Genomic DNA, 17,645 nt, shown 5'->3' with positions numbered 1-17,645 from the left:
GAGTTGGAGGGGCTACCTGGTGGCCTCCCATCCCTCGAAAACCAGAGTGAGCCACCTGCTGGGGCATTTCTGCAGAAGGGTGAACGGGTTTCTTTTGCCACAGAAGGTCCAGGTAGTCCTCGACTTGTAAAAGTTCACTTAGCGACCGTTCAAAGTTACAACAGCACTGGGGAAAAAAGTGACTTAGGACCGTTTTCCCCGCTTAATGACCGTTGCAGCATCTCCAGGGTCACGTGATCAAAATTCAGAGGCTCGGCAACTGGCATGCACTTAACGACGGTTGCAGTGTCCCGGGGGTCACGTGATTTCTCCCTTTGGCGACCTTCTGACAAGCAAAGACAATGGGGAAGCCAGATTCACTTAACAGCCGAGTTACTGTTTCAATAACGGCAGTCAGTCACCCCAGAACTGCAGCAAGGAAGGTCGTAAAACAGGGCAAAACCTCTCTTAACAACTGTCTCGCTTAGCAGTGGAGATTTTGGGCTCCGTTGTGGCAGTAAGTCAAGGACTAAGGTAAAGGTAAAGGTAAAGGTTCCCCCGCACATGCGTGCTAGTCGTTTCTGACTCTAGGGGCCGGTGCTCATCTCAGTTTCAAAGCCGAAGAGCCGGCGCTTGTCCGAGGACGTCTCCGTGGTCATGTGGCCGGCATGACTAGACGCCAAAGGCGCACGGAACGCTGTTACCTTCCCACCGGAGTGGTCCCTATTTTTCTACTTGCATTTTTACGTGCGTTCGAACTGCTAGGTTGGCAGAAGCTGGGATGAGTAACAGGCGCTCACTCTGCTACGCGGCACTCGGGATTCGACCCGCCAAACTGCCGACCTTCTGATCGACAAGCTCAGTGTCCTAACCCACTGAGCCACCGCATCAAGGACTACCTGTATTTAATTGTGGCAGGCAAAGATGGCAGACATCTCTGCCAAGGATGGGTAGGAAAATGCCATTTTTTTAAAAAAAAATCTTGCTTACTGTTGTCCCAAAGGTGCTTTTTTTTCAGGAGGCAACCGGACTTTCTTGTCTTTCTTTGAAGACGTTTTACTTCTCGTCCAAGAAGCTTCTTCAGGTTCTGACTGGATGGTGGGGAAGGGAAGGATTTATACTCCTTGCAGACAGCCGGTCATTTGCATTCTCTTAGAGAGTCGTTGAGGCTGCTTGGAGGTTTACCTGTGTGCTCACAGGGTCACCCGAGTGGTGCAAATGAAATGGGTGGGGAGCCTTCTTGGAACTGTTGAAAGAACCGTGTTGTAGAAGGCTCCCCACCCATTTGCACCACTTGGGTGACCCTGAGGACACAGATAAAGCTTCAGGTGGCCTCAAGGACTCTCTAAAAAAGGGGTGTCAAACTGCCGGCCCGCGGGATGGATGCGTCATGCTGAAACCACGCCCACCCCATTGCCGGCAACGGGGAAAAAGTCACGATACATCGGGACACGTCACGTGAGGTTGCGAGTTTGACACCCCTGCTCTCAAAGAAGGCAAATGACCAGCTGTCTGCAAGGAGTATAAATCCTTCCCTTTTCCACCATCCAGTCAGAACCTGAAGAAGCTTCTCGGACCAGAATAGAAATGTCTTCAAAGAAAAACAAGAAAGTCCAGTTGCCTCGTGAAAAAAGCATCTTTGGGACAACCCTGACCTGGATTGACTGAGCATCTCCCTCGACGCTTGCTTGCTTATTTATTTTGTTAGTTAGTTAGTTAGTTAGTTAGTTAGTTAGTTAGTTAGTTAGTTAGTTAGTTAATTTCTATGGCCGCCCAACTCTGGGCGACCTACGCTTTTATTGCATTTTATCTCTATCCCAATTTTTATTTTGGTTTATCCTTTCCATAATATTTAATCACTTCAGCTCCTAAGAAAAGGCAGTTCTCTTTCATCCCGTTGAGCGAGGACTCTCCCTGACCTATATCTAATTTAAGGGGAATGCATTTTTTTTACTGATTATTTATATTTATTTATCAAATTTACCACCTGTCTCTCTCTCTCTCTCTCTCTCTCTCTCTCTCTCTCTCTCTCTCTCTCTCTCTCTCTCTCTCTCTCTCTCTCTCTCATGGTTTGCTGTAGCAGAGACGAAACCGAAGTGGAAGATGAAGAATATGCCAAATCTGTTGGCGGGGGTGGGGTAGGGGGCAGTTGGGTCTTGGGATGCCAAAAAAAAATAGCATACTTCAAAGAAAATAGGTTCAAAATGGAAACAGTGATGTGAGATTCTTTTTTAAAAAAAAAAATAAAGTTTTTATTTTGACATTTAAAAAAAATAAAAATAAAACCTCATTGGTTTCAAGTTTGCCTTCCCCAGTTATTTTCTCATCTAATGTGTCCAGCTGTCTTTAATAGCCTTTCTTCCCTTATTTATTTAGGTATGTGACATTGTTTAACTTTTGTAAGCAACTCAAGATGGCAAATGTACAAAAATATTCCTTCCTCCTCCTGTTTTCCCCACAACAACAACCCTGTGGGGTAGGGTGGGCTGACGCAGAGGGACTGGCCCAAAGTCACCCAGCTGTCCTTCATCATCATCATCATCATCATCATCATGATGTTGGAAGGGACCTTGGAGGTCATCTAGTCCAACCCCCCTGCTCAGGCAGGAAGCCTAAGGTGGGACTAGAACTCACCGTCTCCTGGGGATTGGCCCAAAGTCACCCAGCCGACTTTCATGCCTAAGGCGGGACTAGAACTCACCATCTCCTGGTGATTGGCCCAAATTCGCCCAGCCGGCTTTCATGCCTAAAGCGGGACTAGAACTCACCATCTCCTGGTGATTGGCCCAAAGTCACCCAGCTGTCCTTCGTGACTAAGGCGGGACTAGAACTCACCGTCTCCTGGTGATTGGCCCAAAGTCACCCAGCCGACTTTCATGCCTAAGGCGGGACTAGAACTCACCATCTCCTGGTGATTGGCCCAAAGTCACCCAGCTGTCCTTCGTGCCTAAGGCGGGACTAGAACTCACCGTCTCCTGGTAATTGGCCCAAAGTCACCCAGCTTGAGGCAGGACTAGAAGTCGCCATCTTCTGGCGATTGGCCCAAACTCACCCAGTTGACTTGGTTCAATTCTGCCTCTATTTTGATCTCATGCTGCTTTTGTCTTACTATTTTATTACTCTTCTAAAACACTTGGAGCTCCATGAAAATCAAAAGCAGCATATTCCTATTTTTATTTTTATTTTTTTTGTACTGACCGAGAGATTAATTAAGTAATTGATACAGTGCCGTGCCTTTTTCAAAGATTTAAAATGCAGGCCATGTTCTCCGGGGCATCAAAGGAAAACAACTCTGCTCCAAATAATTCTAATTTCTTCCTTAAGCCGAAGAAGAGCAGTTTTCAAAATTTCTTCCGTGCAGTTAACGCAAGCAGATTCCTTCTCCTGTTACACAAACTTCAGTCCTGCGGAATAAACAAGTTGATAGCTTCAAGGAAAGACAAATCCTTTTTTTTTTTTTTTTGCAAGGGGGGGAAAATGTTTTATTGTCAAATCCACTGGTTTTGCCGTTTTTTCGGAACTCCGCCACAAAGCTTTGCGCAACTAAATTTGCAAGATTTTTCCCCCCCTTCTCAAAATCTCGGGGTTTCTTCAAATGCATCTTATGAAAATTATGCCCACCAAAGAGAAAATCCTGAAAAGATATAGGAGAAATGTTAGCTTTAAACAAACAAAAAAATAAACAAACCCTGCCCAGATTAAATTTACATAACAAATAAAAAATATCAGGGGGGGGTTGGAAATGATGTTTTTTTTAAAAAAAAAAGTTTTCAAGAATTCGCGTAAACAGCTAGGAAGATCAGTGCGGGAAGGTTGTGTACCAAGGCACCGTATGCGAAGGAGAGCTGTGAACGAAAACAGATGCAGCTTTTTTAAAATTCGTCTTTTTCCAAAAAAACAAAAAAAAGCATCAGGAAAAGCTGATGGATTGCTACTGTTATATATCGGAACGAGTATCCCTTTGTATTGATCTACAGTCCCCTCATCACTTCGTGTAATCTTCGTGTAATCTGCCTGGCTCAGTTAGATCTGCCTGGCTAGAAATACACATTGTGTATCTGAACGTAACAGAACAGAAAAGCTATTCCCCCCAAAATTTATGGGATAGACAGAAGGAGAAATCAGGAATTAATTTAATTTAATTAGATTTATATACCCGCCCTTTCCCGAAGGACTCAGGGCGGCTTACAGGGTATTTAAAACCAAACCAATACAAAAGTTAAAAAAACAATTAAAAAAAGATTAAATTATCCCTACAAAACTAAAAACCCCAGTTTTTATTAAGAGACTGATTGAAAGGAGAAAGGGGGACATTTATTTATTTATTTATTTATTTATTTATTTATTTATTTATTTATTTATTTATTTATTTATTTATTTATTTATTTATTTATTGGGGGGGGGTTGGAATTGGGTCCTTGGTGCTCTCTGAGCTTTGTTGTTTTCTTGCAGACATTTCATCACCCAGCTAGGGAACATCATTGGTTCTAGAAGGGAGGGGGGGTTTGCAGAGAGGAGGAGGAGGAGGAGGAGGAGGAGGAGGAGGAGGAGGAGGAGGAGAAGGAGAAGACTGTGGGGTTTTTTGTGATCTCTGAGTTGGTTGGGTTTTTTGGTTGGGCCTGGCAGTGTTGGAGAGAGTGTGTCCCCCCCCTCCCTTGGTAGTCCCTTGATTAGGGCACTGTTTTCTCCTTGACTGTTTGTCTAGTGCTAATCCATGCTTACCTGGGTTTCTCTGTGTAGTCCTTGGTGCTCTTTGAGCTTAGTTCTTTTCTTGAAGATGTTTCATTACCCAACTAGGTATCATCATCAGTACTAGAAGAGAGTGGGGTTTGTGGAGAGGAGGAGGAGGAGGTGGAGGTGGTGGAGGAGATGGAGGTAGAGATGGAGGAGGAGGAGATGGAGATGGAAGAGAAGGAGGAGGAGGGAGGAGGAAGAGATGGAGATGGAGGAGGAGGGAGGAGGAGGAGAAGATGGAGGAGGAGGAGGAGGAGGAGGAGGAGGAGGAGGAGGAGGAGGGAAAAGGAGGACGGTGGGGTCCTTTGTGCTCTCTGAGTTTGGTTGTTTTCTTGGCAGACATTTAATGATACTCACCTTAACGTATCAGTCATCAAAAGTGGAGATGGGAAGTTTTGTACTTTCAGACTTACAAGACAAACCATACTCAATGAGTAGTCCTCAATGGCACTACATCCACATGGAGGGAAGTAAGCAGTGGGGTGCCACAAGGTTCCGTCTTAGGCCCAGGACTCTTCCACATCTTCATCAATGACTTAGACGAGGGAATAGAAGGGGAACTCATCAAATTTGCCAATGACACCAAGCTGGCAGAAGTAGCCAACACCCCAAAAGACAAACTCAGAATCCAAAAAGATCTTGACAGACTTGAACAAGCACCAGAGGGCAGGACGAGAAACAATGTATGGAAACTGATCAAGGAGAGAAGCAACCTGGAATTAAGGAGAAACTTCCTGACAGTGAGGACAATTAACCAGTGGAACAACTTGCCACCAGAAATCAGGGGCGCTCCATCACTGGAGGTTTTTAAGAAGAGACTGGGCAGCCACTTGTCTTGCTTGAGCAGAGGGGCTGGACTAGAAGACCTCCAAGGTCCCTTTCAGCTCTATTCTATTCTATTCTATTCTATTCTATGCTATGCTATTCTATTCTATTCTATTCTATTCTATTCTATTCTATTCTGTTAAGGATTTTGTTGTGCAGAGGTCTCCTTGTGCTACCAAAGAGTTGCACAGACAAGGAAGGGCACTGAGAGCAGTAAAAATCACACACAGAAATACACTGAGTTCTAAAAGCAAAAAGTACTTTACTTTTGAGGTGGTGCAAGAACAAAAATGCACAGTCAAAAATAAACAGTCCAGGTCATAAACAATAGCAACAGTCCAAGAAGTAATCCAAACTACAAAGTCTTCTTACCGATCCAGAGGTCAATACACAGTTCAGGCTTACAACAGTAGTAAACCAACAGCAGAGCAAAAACAGTAACAGTAGAAAGCAGTGAATTCAGAGAGAGAGAGAAGCTACGTTCCTAGCTTCCTCTTATGGCCATGAGAACACTTACACACCCATTGGCCAATTAACAACTTAAAGACATAGCATTATGGTTAATATATTTTCAACCCAACATTGTAGGCTAGCACCATATGCCTAACATTCTCCCCTTTGGGTAGAATAATATATAACTCTTACAATCTTATGCACATTCTTTCACAATTAGCATTGTGTTTCACAGCACTTTGTACCTTCGTAAAATGGTCTGCAATATTTACATCAGATGGACAATACTCTAACTGTATTAATTTATCTTTGACACATTGTCTGACATTTAAATAACGAAGATCAGTATGTTTAGATCTTGTTCTTACTGCAGCATTATTAGCCATCTTTATCGCAGCTTGATTGTCCTCATACACAATAAATGGATCATTTACATTTAAACCCATATCTAACAATAATTGTTTGTACACTAGCAGTTCTGTACATAACACTGATAGACATGAAAATTCAGCCTCCATTGTAGATAAGCTTATGTGTTTTTGTCTAATAGACTTCCATCCAATTAAAGAATCACCCAACATTATAGCCAACCCTGAGGTAGATTTACGACTGTTTGAATCAGAGGCAAAACTCGCATCTGCATATGCAGTAAGGATTAACTCACGATTTGGCTCTAGATATAACGAGTAGTGAATAGTCTGCTTCAGATATCTTAATACTCGTTTAGCTGATTGCCAGTGTCTAACAGTTGGATTATTGTTGTACCTAGCTAATTGATTTACACAGTAAGAAATATCAGGTCTAGTCCAATTACTCAGATACATAAGACTTCCTATCAAAGATTGGTACATAGTCTTATCAAATACAGGACTCTCCACATTAGTGTCCTTAAAATCCATAGCCATCGGAGTTTTAGCTGGTTTACACATTTCCATATTGTATCTCTTTAATAACTGAGATATCTTACTGGCTTGCGACACCTTAAAACCCCTATTTGTTTTCACAATATCTAACCCCAAATAGTGGCTAATTTCTCCAAGATTTCTAATTGTGAATTTATTTTGCAATCTTGAAATGATAGTTTGTGCTTCTAACTCAGTTTTTGTTATTATTGCAATATCATCTGTGAATAATAAGAGAAAAGATAATGCTCCGTTGTGTTCTCTTCTAAACAAACAAGGATCAGCATTACTGGCTACAAAACCTATTGCACTTAACTCATTTACTATACATTTGTTCCACTCATAGCCTGATTGTTTCAATCCATAGAGGCTTTTCTTTAATTCCCAACAATCATGGTCTCTATCACTGGTCAATCCTGGTGGTATTCTTAAATAAATAGTATGTTGCAATGGAGCATGTAAATATGCAGTTTCAACATCTACATGATTAACCATATATTGGTTTTTAGCCGCCCATACTAAAGCTGCTCTTAAAGTAGTTGCCCTTAGACTGGGTGCAAACACTTCGTCATAATCCTCAGTAGTTTGGGCAAAACCTTGTGCAACCAAACGTGCCTTATGGGTTATAGTTCCGTCTACACCCTTCTTTATTTTATATATCCATTTACAACCTATAGCTTGCTCACCAGGTGGCAGTTTTGCTTTCTGATAAACCTTAAGATTCTGCAAAGACTTCAACTCCCTGTTCATTGCAGCTTTCCATGATGCTTGTTCCTTTTCAGGATACATCCTGATCTCATCATAGTTAGATGGCTCTACACTAACTTGACATACTATACTAGCTTCATAGCGATCAGGTGGATGTCTGATACGCATTGAACGCCAAGGAATTACAGGGCTTTGAATTTCTGTCTCCTTTCCTTCCTCTGATTCATCTATTATCTCCCCTATCTCCTCTTCATCTTTTATATTTACAGGAGATGTATTATCATTACTAGTTACGTTATCAGAGGAGTCCTCAAACACTAGAGGATCAGTATTAACAGCTTCTTGCTCTAACCTATCCCAACCAACGTGCTCAAGGAATTTTGCACTAGCACTGTTATATACATTAGTTGTGCCTCGTTTCCAGAAACGATAGGATCTGTGGTTAGCTTCGTAACCTACGAAGTATAATTGCCTAGCCCTATGTTGGCCTTTACTCCTGAGTTGTGCAGGAATGTGGACCCAAGCTGGGGTGCCAAACGTGTGCAGGTAATCAAGGTTTGGTCTTCTACCATGCCATATTGTATATGGTATTTTACCAGTAGAAGTATTAACAACTAAATTCAGAACATGGTTTGCACATTTTGCTGCCTCCCCCCACAGTCTATCTGTTAAGCCAGAATCTCTTAACATCGTTCTCATCATGGCTTGTAACGTTTGCCCACGTCTCTCAACAAAAGCATTATGTTGAGGCCTATAAGGGGCTGAATGTTTATGCTCAATGCCAGCTGATTCTAGCATATCAACAAAACGCTTATTTGTAAATTCAGTACCATTATCAGTAATTATGCACTGAACCTTTCTCTTTGTTTTTCTCTCCACGAACTTCAGCCAGTTTGCAAATTGTTGGAAAGTATCTGCCTTTGACTTAAGCAGATAACAAAAACCATATCTAGAGTAGTGGTCCAATATACTTAAAATATAACATGACCCTCCTAAACTTGGTTTCATGGGTCCAATTAAATCAGCAAACACAACTTCCAAAGGTACAGTTGTTTTGAAGCTGTTTAACCTGTTTGCAGGAGTTGCCTTACTCTTTTCCTGATTACAGGCATTGCAATTCAAATACTTACTACATGGCTTCAGTTTAACTCCCTCTACTAACTCAACTGTTTTACGTAGTGAGTTAAAGTTTACATGCCCTAACCACCTATGCAATAAATGTATACATTCATCATGTGGCTTCTTGTTCTCACATATTGAGTTAGCTTTAACTGTACTAACCTGGTTACTTGTGAGAACGAATAAACCATTTTTCAAATTAGCAGTTACACAGGTTCCATTCCTCTCAATAGTGCATTGCTCCCCTCTGAATGTTACCACAAACCCAACCTTAACCAATTCCCTTACAGATAACAGGTTGAATCTTAGCTTAGGTATATATAACATAGGTAACTGTTCATCAATGCATGGACAATAGGAATTACCTTCACCAGAGGCCTTCATCCTCCAACCATTGGCCAGTGAAACATATTGGTTGCTGTTTTTCATATTAACAAACCTCTTTTTCACTTTAGTAATGCATTGTGAAGCCCCACTATCAACAACCCACAATTCATTATTTCTGGATGTTGATTCACCAGAAATAGCCAAACCAATGCCCTTCTTAGCCTTCCCACTGCTATTCACATTCTGTTTTTTACCCTTTCTACAGAATTTGGCTATATGCCCTCTAGCCCCACAAGAATAACATTTCTTGACGTTGTAAGCAGTGGTGAATTGCTGCTCCTCTTGTGGCTGTGTCTCTCTCAGCTGGTCTCTGTCACGCCTCCTTCTGGACTCTTCCAGCAGTCTCCCAGTAATGTTAGTCAATGTCAGTTCCTCTCTGGTCAGGACTTCCAAAGAAGAAACATATCCATCATAACTCTCATCCAAAGATGACAGAATAATGTAGACCTGATGCAACTCTGAAAAAATCAGCTCCTTTTCATGAAGCTCTTGAAAAGTTGCCTTCATATAATTTAAATGGGTCAGCATATCTCCATTCTTCTGCAGACGAGTCCTAAACAGCTTACGTGTAAGGTGTATATGTGCACCCACACTGTCACGAACATAAAGCCTTCGCAAAACGCCCCAACACCTAGCAGCAGACTCCTCACCACGAATATGGACAAGCTGCTGGTCATTCAGTGTTAGTCCAATAATGCAAAGAGCTTTCTCATTGCTACGTTTAAAGTTGTCTAACTTCTTTGCATCCTCTTCGTTATCTGGATCCCAAGCAGTAGTATCTGGTGGGTTATTTACAACAGCCCATAGTCCTTCCTTGCGCAAAAGCAAGCAGCATTTCGTGGACCAGGAAACATAGTTTGTCCCATCCAACCGGGTTATCCAGGAGATGCCTGACAACTGTTCTTGTGCCATTTTACACCAAATACAAACTCAGCTAGGAATACTGTGTGTACTAACTCTCAGTACAGGCCTGGGCCCATAACCAGTGTTATGGAATTTATTGTGCAGAGGTCTCCTTGTGCTACCAAAGAGTTGCACAGACAAGGAAGGGCACTGAGAGCAGCAAAAATCACACACAGAAATACACTGAGTTCTAAAAGCAAAAAGTACTTTACTTTTGAGGTGGTGCAAGAACAAAAATGCACAGTCAAAAATAAACAGTCCAGGTCATAAACAATAGCAACAGTCCAAGAAGTAATCCAAACTACAAAGTCTTCTTACCGATCCAGAGGTCAATACACAGTTCAGGCTTACAACAGTAGTAAACCAACAGCAGAGCAAAAACAGTAACAGTAGAAAGCAGTGAATTCAGAGAGAGAGAGAAGCTACGTTCCTAGCTTCCTCTTATGGCCATGAGAACACTTACACACCCATTGGCCAATTAACAACTTAAAGACATAGCATTATGGTTAATATATTTTCAACCCAACATTGTAGGCTAGCACCATATGCCTAACATATTCTATTCTATTCTATTCTATTCTATTCTGTTCTATTCTATTCTATTCTATTCTATTCTATTCTATTCTATTCTATTCTATTCTATTCTATTCTATTCTAAACTAATCTACAATCTATTCTATTCTGTTCTGTTCTGTTCAGATTCTTTAAATGTAGCCTTACACTAAAGCAAATTAGCTCTTCTAGTCCTGTTTCCTGTCTGCGTTACCTAGCAGGGCTGTCACCCCACCAGGATAGCAAGGCTGGTACCGTCCAGGAAAAACAACAGAACATTGTGGAAAACCTCAGAATTTTCATAGCTGGAAGCAACCACATTTATGATTATAAACAAAATGATCATCAGGGGACTGGTCGCTAAAACATACAAAGAACGGTTGCTAGAATTGGGTCTGTCTAGTTCAGGGGTAGGCAACCTTGGCTCTTTTATGACTCGTGGACTTCAACTCCCAGAATTCCTCAGCCAGCGTGGCTCAGCTTGGAAACCTCTCCCTTTTCCCTCAGCCTGGCTGGCTCAGGAATTCTGGGATTTGAAGTCCACAAATCATAAAGCGGCCTAGGCCTAGGCCAGGGGTACGCAACCTTGGCTCTTTTATGACTCGTGGACTTCAACTCCCAGAATTCCTCAGCCAGAGTGGCTCAGCTTGGAAACCTCTCCCTTTTCCCTCAGCCTGGCTGGCTCAGGAATTCTGGGATTTGAAGTCCACAAATCATAAAGCGGCCTAGGCCTAGGCCAGGGGTAGGCAACCTTGGCTCCTTTATGACTCGTGGACGTCAACTCCCAGAATTCCTGAGCCAGCATGGCTCAGCATGGAAACCTCTCTCTTTCCCCCTCAGCATGACTGTCTTCCAGTCTCTCAGGGGCTGCCCCGAAGAAGAGGGAGTCAAGCTCTTCTCCAAAGCCCCTGAAGGCAGGTCAAGAAGCAACAGATGGAAGCTAACCAAGGAGAGAAGCAACCTGGAACTAAGGAGAAACTTCCTGACAGTGAGAACAATTAACCAGTGGAACAATCTGCCACCAGAAGTGGTGGGTGCTCCATCCCTGGAGGTTGTTAAGAAGAGACTGGACAGCCATTTGTCTGAAAGGGTATAGGGTCTCCTGTCTGAGCAGGGGGTTGGACTAGATGACCTCCAAGGTCCCTTCCAACTCTGCCATTATGTTATTCTAATATTATGACCCACTGCGTTCATCCAATCTTTTTCACCTTCCCTCCTGCACATATTCTGCTAAAATTGAGATACAGGGTGGCGAGACCACTGCCTGATTTTTTTAAAAAAATCATCACTTTCTTTCTTGTTTTTTTCTCTCTCTCTCTCTCTTTCAGGATCATTTTACCTTGGTTTATAGAAGAAAATAAGACGCGTGCAAATTCGAGAAACCCAAACTGGGTGAACCGGGCGTTTAAAATCCTGGGTTTTTTTAAAAAATAAAAAAATAGAGAGAGGGTTGCCAAGATTGACACGATGATTAGCCTGAGTATTTTGTTTCCTAGGATATTACCTGGAGCAAAACCACATCAGCTATAGGAAAGGCAAACAGAAAGAAAGGAATGTTTGCCTTGCAATCACCAAAGCCGTGGCATTCTTGGCAAAGCGCGGCTTACACAATCCGAAAAGATCAAGGAGGGGGGAAAAAAGCAAAAAAACAAGTCGGGCCGTCACAGTTTACAAATCTGGTAGCTTGTATAAAAACTTTGATGGGGAGTTTCGTTCCTTGCCATTCCCTCACTGAATCGCACTTGGGAGGCAAAAATGGGAGGTTGAGGGAGGGAAGGGGGGAATCCAGCGCCAGCGGAGAGGGGTTGATTTTATCCCAGTTTTTAGGGAGACCCGCCTGGCCTGGCCCGCTGACCTCGGCATACGTTGGGCAGGGGAGAGAAAGAGATCTCTCCTTTTGTCTCTGAAAGCTGATTCATATATTTGGGTGAAGGGAACCGTTTTAGGAGTGACAACTCATTGCTAAATTCTCAGGCTTTCACCTTGTAGTCCCGTGGTGGCGAACCTATGGCACGCGTGCCACAGGTGGCACGCAGAGCCCTCTCTGTGGGCACGTGCGCCGTCGCCCCAGTCCTACGCCTTCGGCTGGGTTTTATAAAACTTTTTCGCTCTAGGCCTCCGCCGCCGTCTGCAAAAAAAAAAAAGGTTCAATCAATCAATTTCAACTTCTCGCGGGAATCAACTTCTCGCGGGGGAAAAAAAAAGTTCTAGCAGAGTTGGAATTGATTGATTGAACTTTTGAGTCCCACCCAGTCTGCCATTACCACTGCAGTCACACCCACCCAACGGGTCACGCCCAACCAATTGGCCACTCCCACCCAATGGGCCACGCCCACCCAGCACCTGACGATACGTAAGTGGGTTTTGGGTTGCAGTTTGGGCACTCGGTCTCTAAAAGGTTCTCCATCACTGCTGTAGTCTGTCAGTTTGAAAAAGGAAGGAAGGAAGGAAGGAAGGAAGGGAGGGAGGGAGGGAGGGAGGGAGGGAGGGAGGAAGGAAGGAAGGAAGGAAGGAAGGAAGGAAGGAAGGAAGGAAGGAAGGAAGGAAGGAAGGAAGGAAGGAAAAGTCTTCATCATGGTTCACTCCAAGCCGGGAATAAACAACATAGTGACTGCTTTAGAAAGAAGGTTGCAGTTTTTTGAAGAGGAGAGCCAGACAGAAAGATGGCTCTGGGGGAAAAAGAGAAAAGCACACATAGGGAGTGGGTTTTTATACCCTCCGGGGCTCTTGAGGTTGTTTCTTGTTCCTATTTGAGGCTTTGTATTTCCTGTGTCATGTATTTTGACCTGTGTCCCTTTGGCATCTGTGAGTTAATCCTATTATGTCCTGTCTTAAGAGTTTGGGTGGGGTATGTAGATTTTAAGTGTCTTGTCTTCCTAAGCTTCTAGCTGGGGGCCTCCAACCTTCCTGAATGGATTATCACATCTGCATTTCTACAGAGCTGGTTTATGCTTGGGGGAGGGAGGGAGACTTGGGGCTATTAAGAAAATATCTGCCTCTTTAAGATCCTTTGAGGAAATATATTTTTCTGCCCTTTTAATATTTTCTTCTCTGGGGGATGACTTCCCACAGAAGGAAGGAAGGAAGGAAGGAAGGAAGGAAGGAAGGAAGGAAGGAAGGAAGGAAGGAAGGAAGGAAGGAAGGAAGGAAGGAAGGAATCCAGAGAAAGAAATATTTTCGGAAATATTAAAAAGGAAGAATATATTTTCCCCAAAGGAATAATGGAGAAGATCTGTAAAAAGACAGTAAACAGCCCCCAGAAATCAGCCCCAGCCCCTCCTAGGCAGAGGCCAGGTTTTAGAAATGCAAATTCAATAATCCATTCAGGAAGGTTAGGGCCAGAAAGCTAGACACTGATGAGATTAGGAAGACAAAGACCCCTAAAATCCAAATACCCCACCCAAACTCTAAAAGACATGACCTTTGGGGACCTAATGCTGCTAAGCTTGTAAGCCACCCTGAATCTTTGGAGAAGGGCGGGATATAAATGGAATTAAAATAAAAAAATAAAATAATAGGATTAACTCACCAATACCAGAAGGGCACACTCAGACTCAGGTCAAAGTACATGACACAGGAAATACAAAGCCTCAAACAGGAACAGGAAACAACCTCAAGAGCCCCAGAAGGTATAAAAACCCACCACTCCCAGCTCCATGTGGTCACTTTTTCCCAGAGCCATGCTTCTGTCTCTTCAATAAACTACAACCTTCTTCCTAAAGCAGTCTCCATTTCGTTTATTCCCAGCTTGGACTGGATAGAGATGAAGATTTTTTCTCTCTCCACAGAATAATAATAATGATAATGATAATGATAATGATAATAATAATAATAATAATAATAATAATAATAATAATAATAAGAAGAAGAAGAAGAAGAAGAAGAAGAAGAAGAAGAAGAAGAAGAAGAAGAGGAAGAGGAAGAGGAAGAGGAAGAGGAAGAGGAAGAAGAAGAAGAAGAAGAAGAAGAAGAAGAAGAAGAAGAAGAAGAAGAAGAAGAAGAAGAAGAAGAAGAAGAAGAAGAAGTAGTTGGAAGGGACCTTGGAGGTCATCTAGTCCAACCCCCTGCTCAGGCAGGAAACCCTATACCCTATTTCAGGCAAATGGCTGTCCAGTCTCCTCTTAAAAACCTCCAGTGTTGGAGCATTCACTGCTTCTGGAGGCAGGTCGTTCCACTGGTTAATTGTTCTAACTATCAGGAAGTTTCTCCTTAGTTCTAGGTTGCTTCTCTGCTTGACGAGTTTCCATCCATTGCTTCTCGTCCTGACTTCTGGCCCTTTGGAGAAGAGCTTGACTCCCTCTTCTTTGGGGCAACCCCTGAGATATTGGAACACTGCTATCATGTCACCCCTCATCCTTCTCTTCGTTAAACTACACATACCCAATTCCTGCAACCGTTCTCTATATGTTTTAGCTAATTTTTGGGTCCAGTCCAAGCCGGGCATAAACGAAATGGAGGCTGCTTTAGGCAAGAAGTTTCCATTTATTGAAGAACAGAAGAGCAACAGCATGCAGTTCTGGGAAAGATGACAAAATGGAGCTGGGAGTGATGGGTTTTTATACCTCCTAGGGGTTTTGTGTTTGGAGTTGTTCCTGTTTGAGGTTGTTTTTGTTCCTGTGCAATGAACTTTGACCTGAGGTTCAGTGTGCCCTTTTGGTATTCTAATGGCGGTGGGTTAATCCTATTATGTCCTAAAGGTCTTGTCTTTAGATTTTAGGTGAGGGATGTAGATTTTAGGGGTCTTTGTCTTTCTAATCAGCTCCAAGCTTCCTGGCTCCAGTCTTTATGAAAGAATGATCAAATCTGCATTTCTACAGAGTTGGCCTCTGAGTTTCTGCTGGGGGGGGGAGAAGTTTCCGCCTTTTAAGATTTTCTCCCATTATTCCTTTGGGAATATATAATACTCTGCCTTTTTTAATATCCCCCAAAATATTTCTTTCTCTGGAGGGGGAGGGGGTGCTGACTTCCTACACTTCCTTCCTTCATCAATTTCTCCCTCCCTCCCTTCCCTCCTTCCTTCCTTCTTTCCTTCCTTCCTCCCTCCTTCCCTCCCTTCCCTCCCTCCCTCCCTTCCCTCCTTCCTTCTTTCCTTCCTTCCTCCCTCCTTCCCTCCCTTCCCTCCCTCCCTTCCCTCCTTCTTTCCTTCTTTCCTACCTTCCTCCCTCCCACCCGCCCTTCCCTCCCTCCCTCCCTTCCTTCCTCCCTCCCTTCCTACCCCCTTCTTCTCCCTTCCCTCCCATCCATCCATCCCTTCCTCCTTGTACCACAATCTTGCTTCATCTCCACTTTTGCATTATGGGTAGTTTTCAACTTACGACCACAATCGGAAAGAGAATTTCTGGTGATGCTAAGCAAGGCGGTGGTTAAGCGAGACCTGCCTGATTTTATGACTTTTTTTTTTAACCATGGTGGTTAAGCAAATTGCTGCAGCCGTTAAGAGAATCACACGGTCGCTAAAGCGAATCGGCCTTCCCCCTTTTCTGTGTTTGTCGGAAGCTGGCTGGGAAGGTGACAAATGGGGATGGCATATCCGCGGCACAGGGAAAGCATCGTAGATCTATTCGGGTCGCCAAGGGCCCAAATTTTGATCACGTGACCGTGGGGAATGCTGTAACGGTCAGAAGTATGAAAACTGGTCGTAAGTGTGAAAACGGGGTGGTTTTTTTGTTTTGTTTTGTTTTTTAGTGCTGTTGTAACTTTGAATGGTTGAGGGACTGGCTGTAAGGCGAGGACTGACTGCAACGGGCTTATCTGCGTACACAATAAAACGCAGAATTTGATGTTTTTGGAGGGACCTTCTTGCAGACTCTTTCTGGTGACTGAATTCCTCCGCCAGAACAATACATGGATTTATTTGCCTCCCTGTTTACAGGCCACCCACACACCCACACCGTCTAACAGGACAACAGAGTGGGCAAAGTTACGGACCTCCAGATGGGTTTGAATCACAATTCTCGGCATCCCTCAGCAGGTCTGCTGGAATTTGGGGTTGCACAAAATCTGGAGGCTTCGCAAAACAAGCCTGCTCAAAGTGAAAGCAAAATAAAAGTGAAATTCACCCCAGTCACTCTTAGAAAAATGTCCTTCTCCCCCCCATCACCACTGAAGGACAAGAATGGGCCTTTAGTTTGTGTGTGTGTCTGTGTGTCTGTGTATATATGTATATACTCTCTCTCTCTCTCTCTCTCTCTCTCTCTCTCTCTCTCTCTCTCTCTCTCTCTCTGTGTGTGTGTGTGTGTGTGTGTATACATGACACAGGAAATACAAAGCCTCAAGCAGGACCAGGAAACAACCTCAAGAGCCCCAGGAGGTATAAAAACCCACCACTCCCAGCTCCATGTGGTCGGCTTGCTCTGCTCTTCAATAAACTACAACCTTCTTCCTAAAACAGTCTCCATTTCGTTTATTCCCGGCTTGGACTGGACAAGGATGAAGATTTTTCTCTCCATAGAAGGACACTCCTCTTTCTCCTTCCTTCCTTCCTTTTGTTGTTTGTGTGTGTGTGTGTCCCGCCTTCAGCATGAAAGCCGGCTGGGAGACTTTGGGCCAGTCACCGGGAGATGGTGAGTTCTAGTCCCGCTTTAGCCACAATAGCCAGTAGGGTGATTTTGGGGACAATTGCTCTTTCTCAGCCCAACCCACCTCACAGATTGGTTGTTCTGGGGAAGGGGTATTGTGTGTGCCAGCTTGAGTTAGTTATTTTTAAAAAAAGGCGAGGTATAAATTAATATGTAAACTAAATAAAATAACATTATTATAGCTGTGGCTGCTCCATCACTGGAAGTTTTTAAGAAGAGACCAGACAGCCATGTGGCTGAAATGGTAGAGGGCCTTCTGCCTGAGTAGAGACTAGAAGACCTCCAAAGTCGCTTCCAGCTCTGTTAATCTATAATTCTATTCTATAATCCCAGAATAATTAACCAGTGGAACGGCTTCCCTCCAGAAGCTGGGGGTGCTCCATCCCTGGAGGCTTTTAAGAGATTGAGATTGAGATTTATTCAATTTATATGCCGCCCTTCTCCCCAAGGACTCAGGGCAGCTCACAACAATAAAAAATTAAAAAACATAAAGTACAAAATTTTA

The sequence above is a fragment of the Vipera berus genome (genome assembly GCF_964194415.1).
Source record: "Vipera berus genome assembly, chromosome: 3".
Classification (NCBI taxonomy): domain Eukaryota; kingdom Metazoa; phylum Chordata; class Lepidosauria; order Squamata; family Viperidae; genus Vipera; species Vipera berus.
This window is presented reverse-complemented; position numbering follows the sequence as displayed.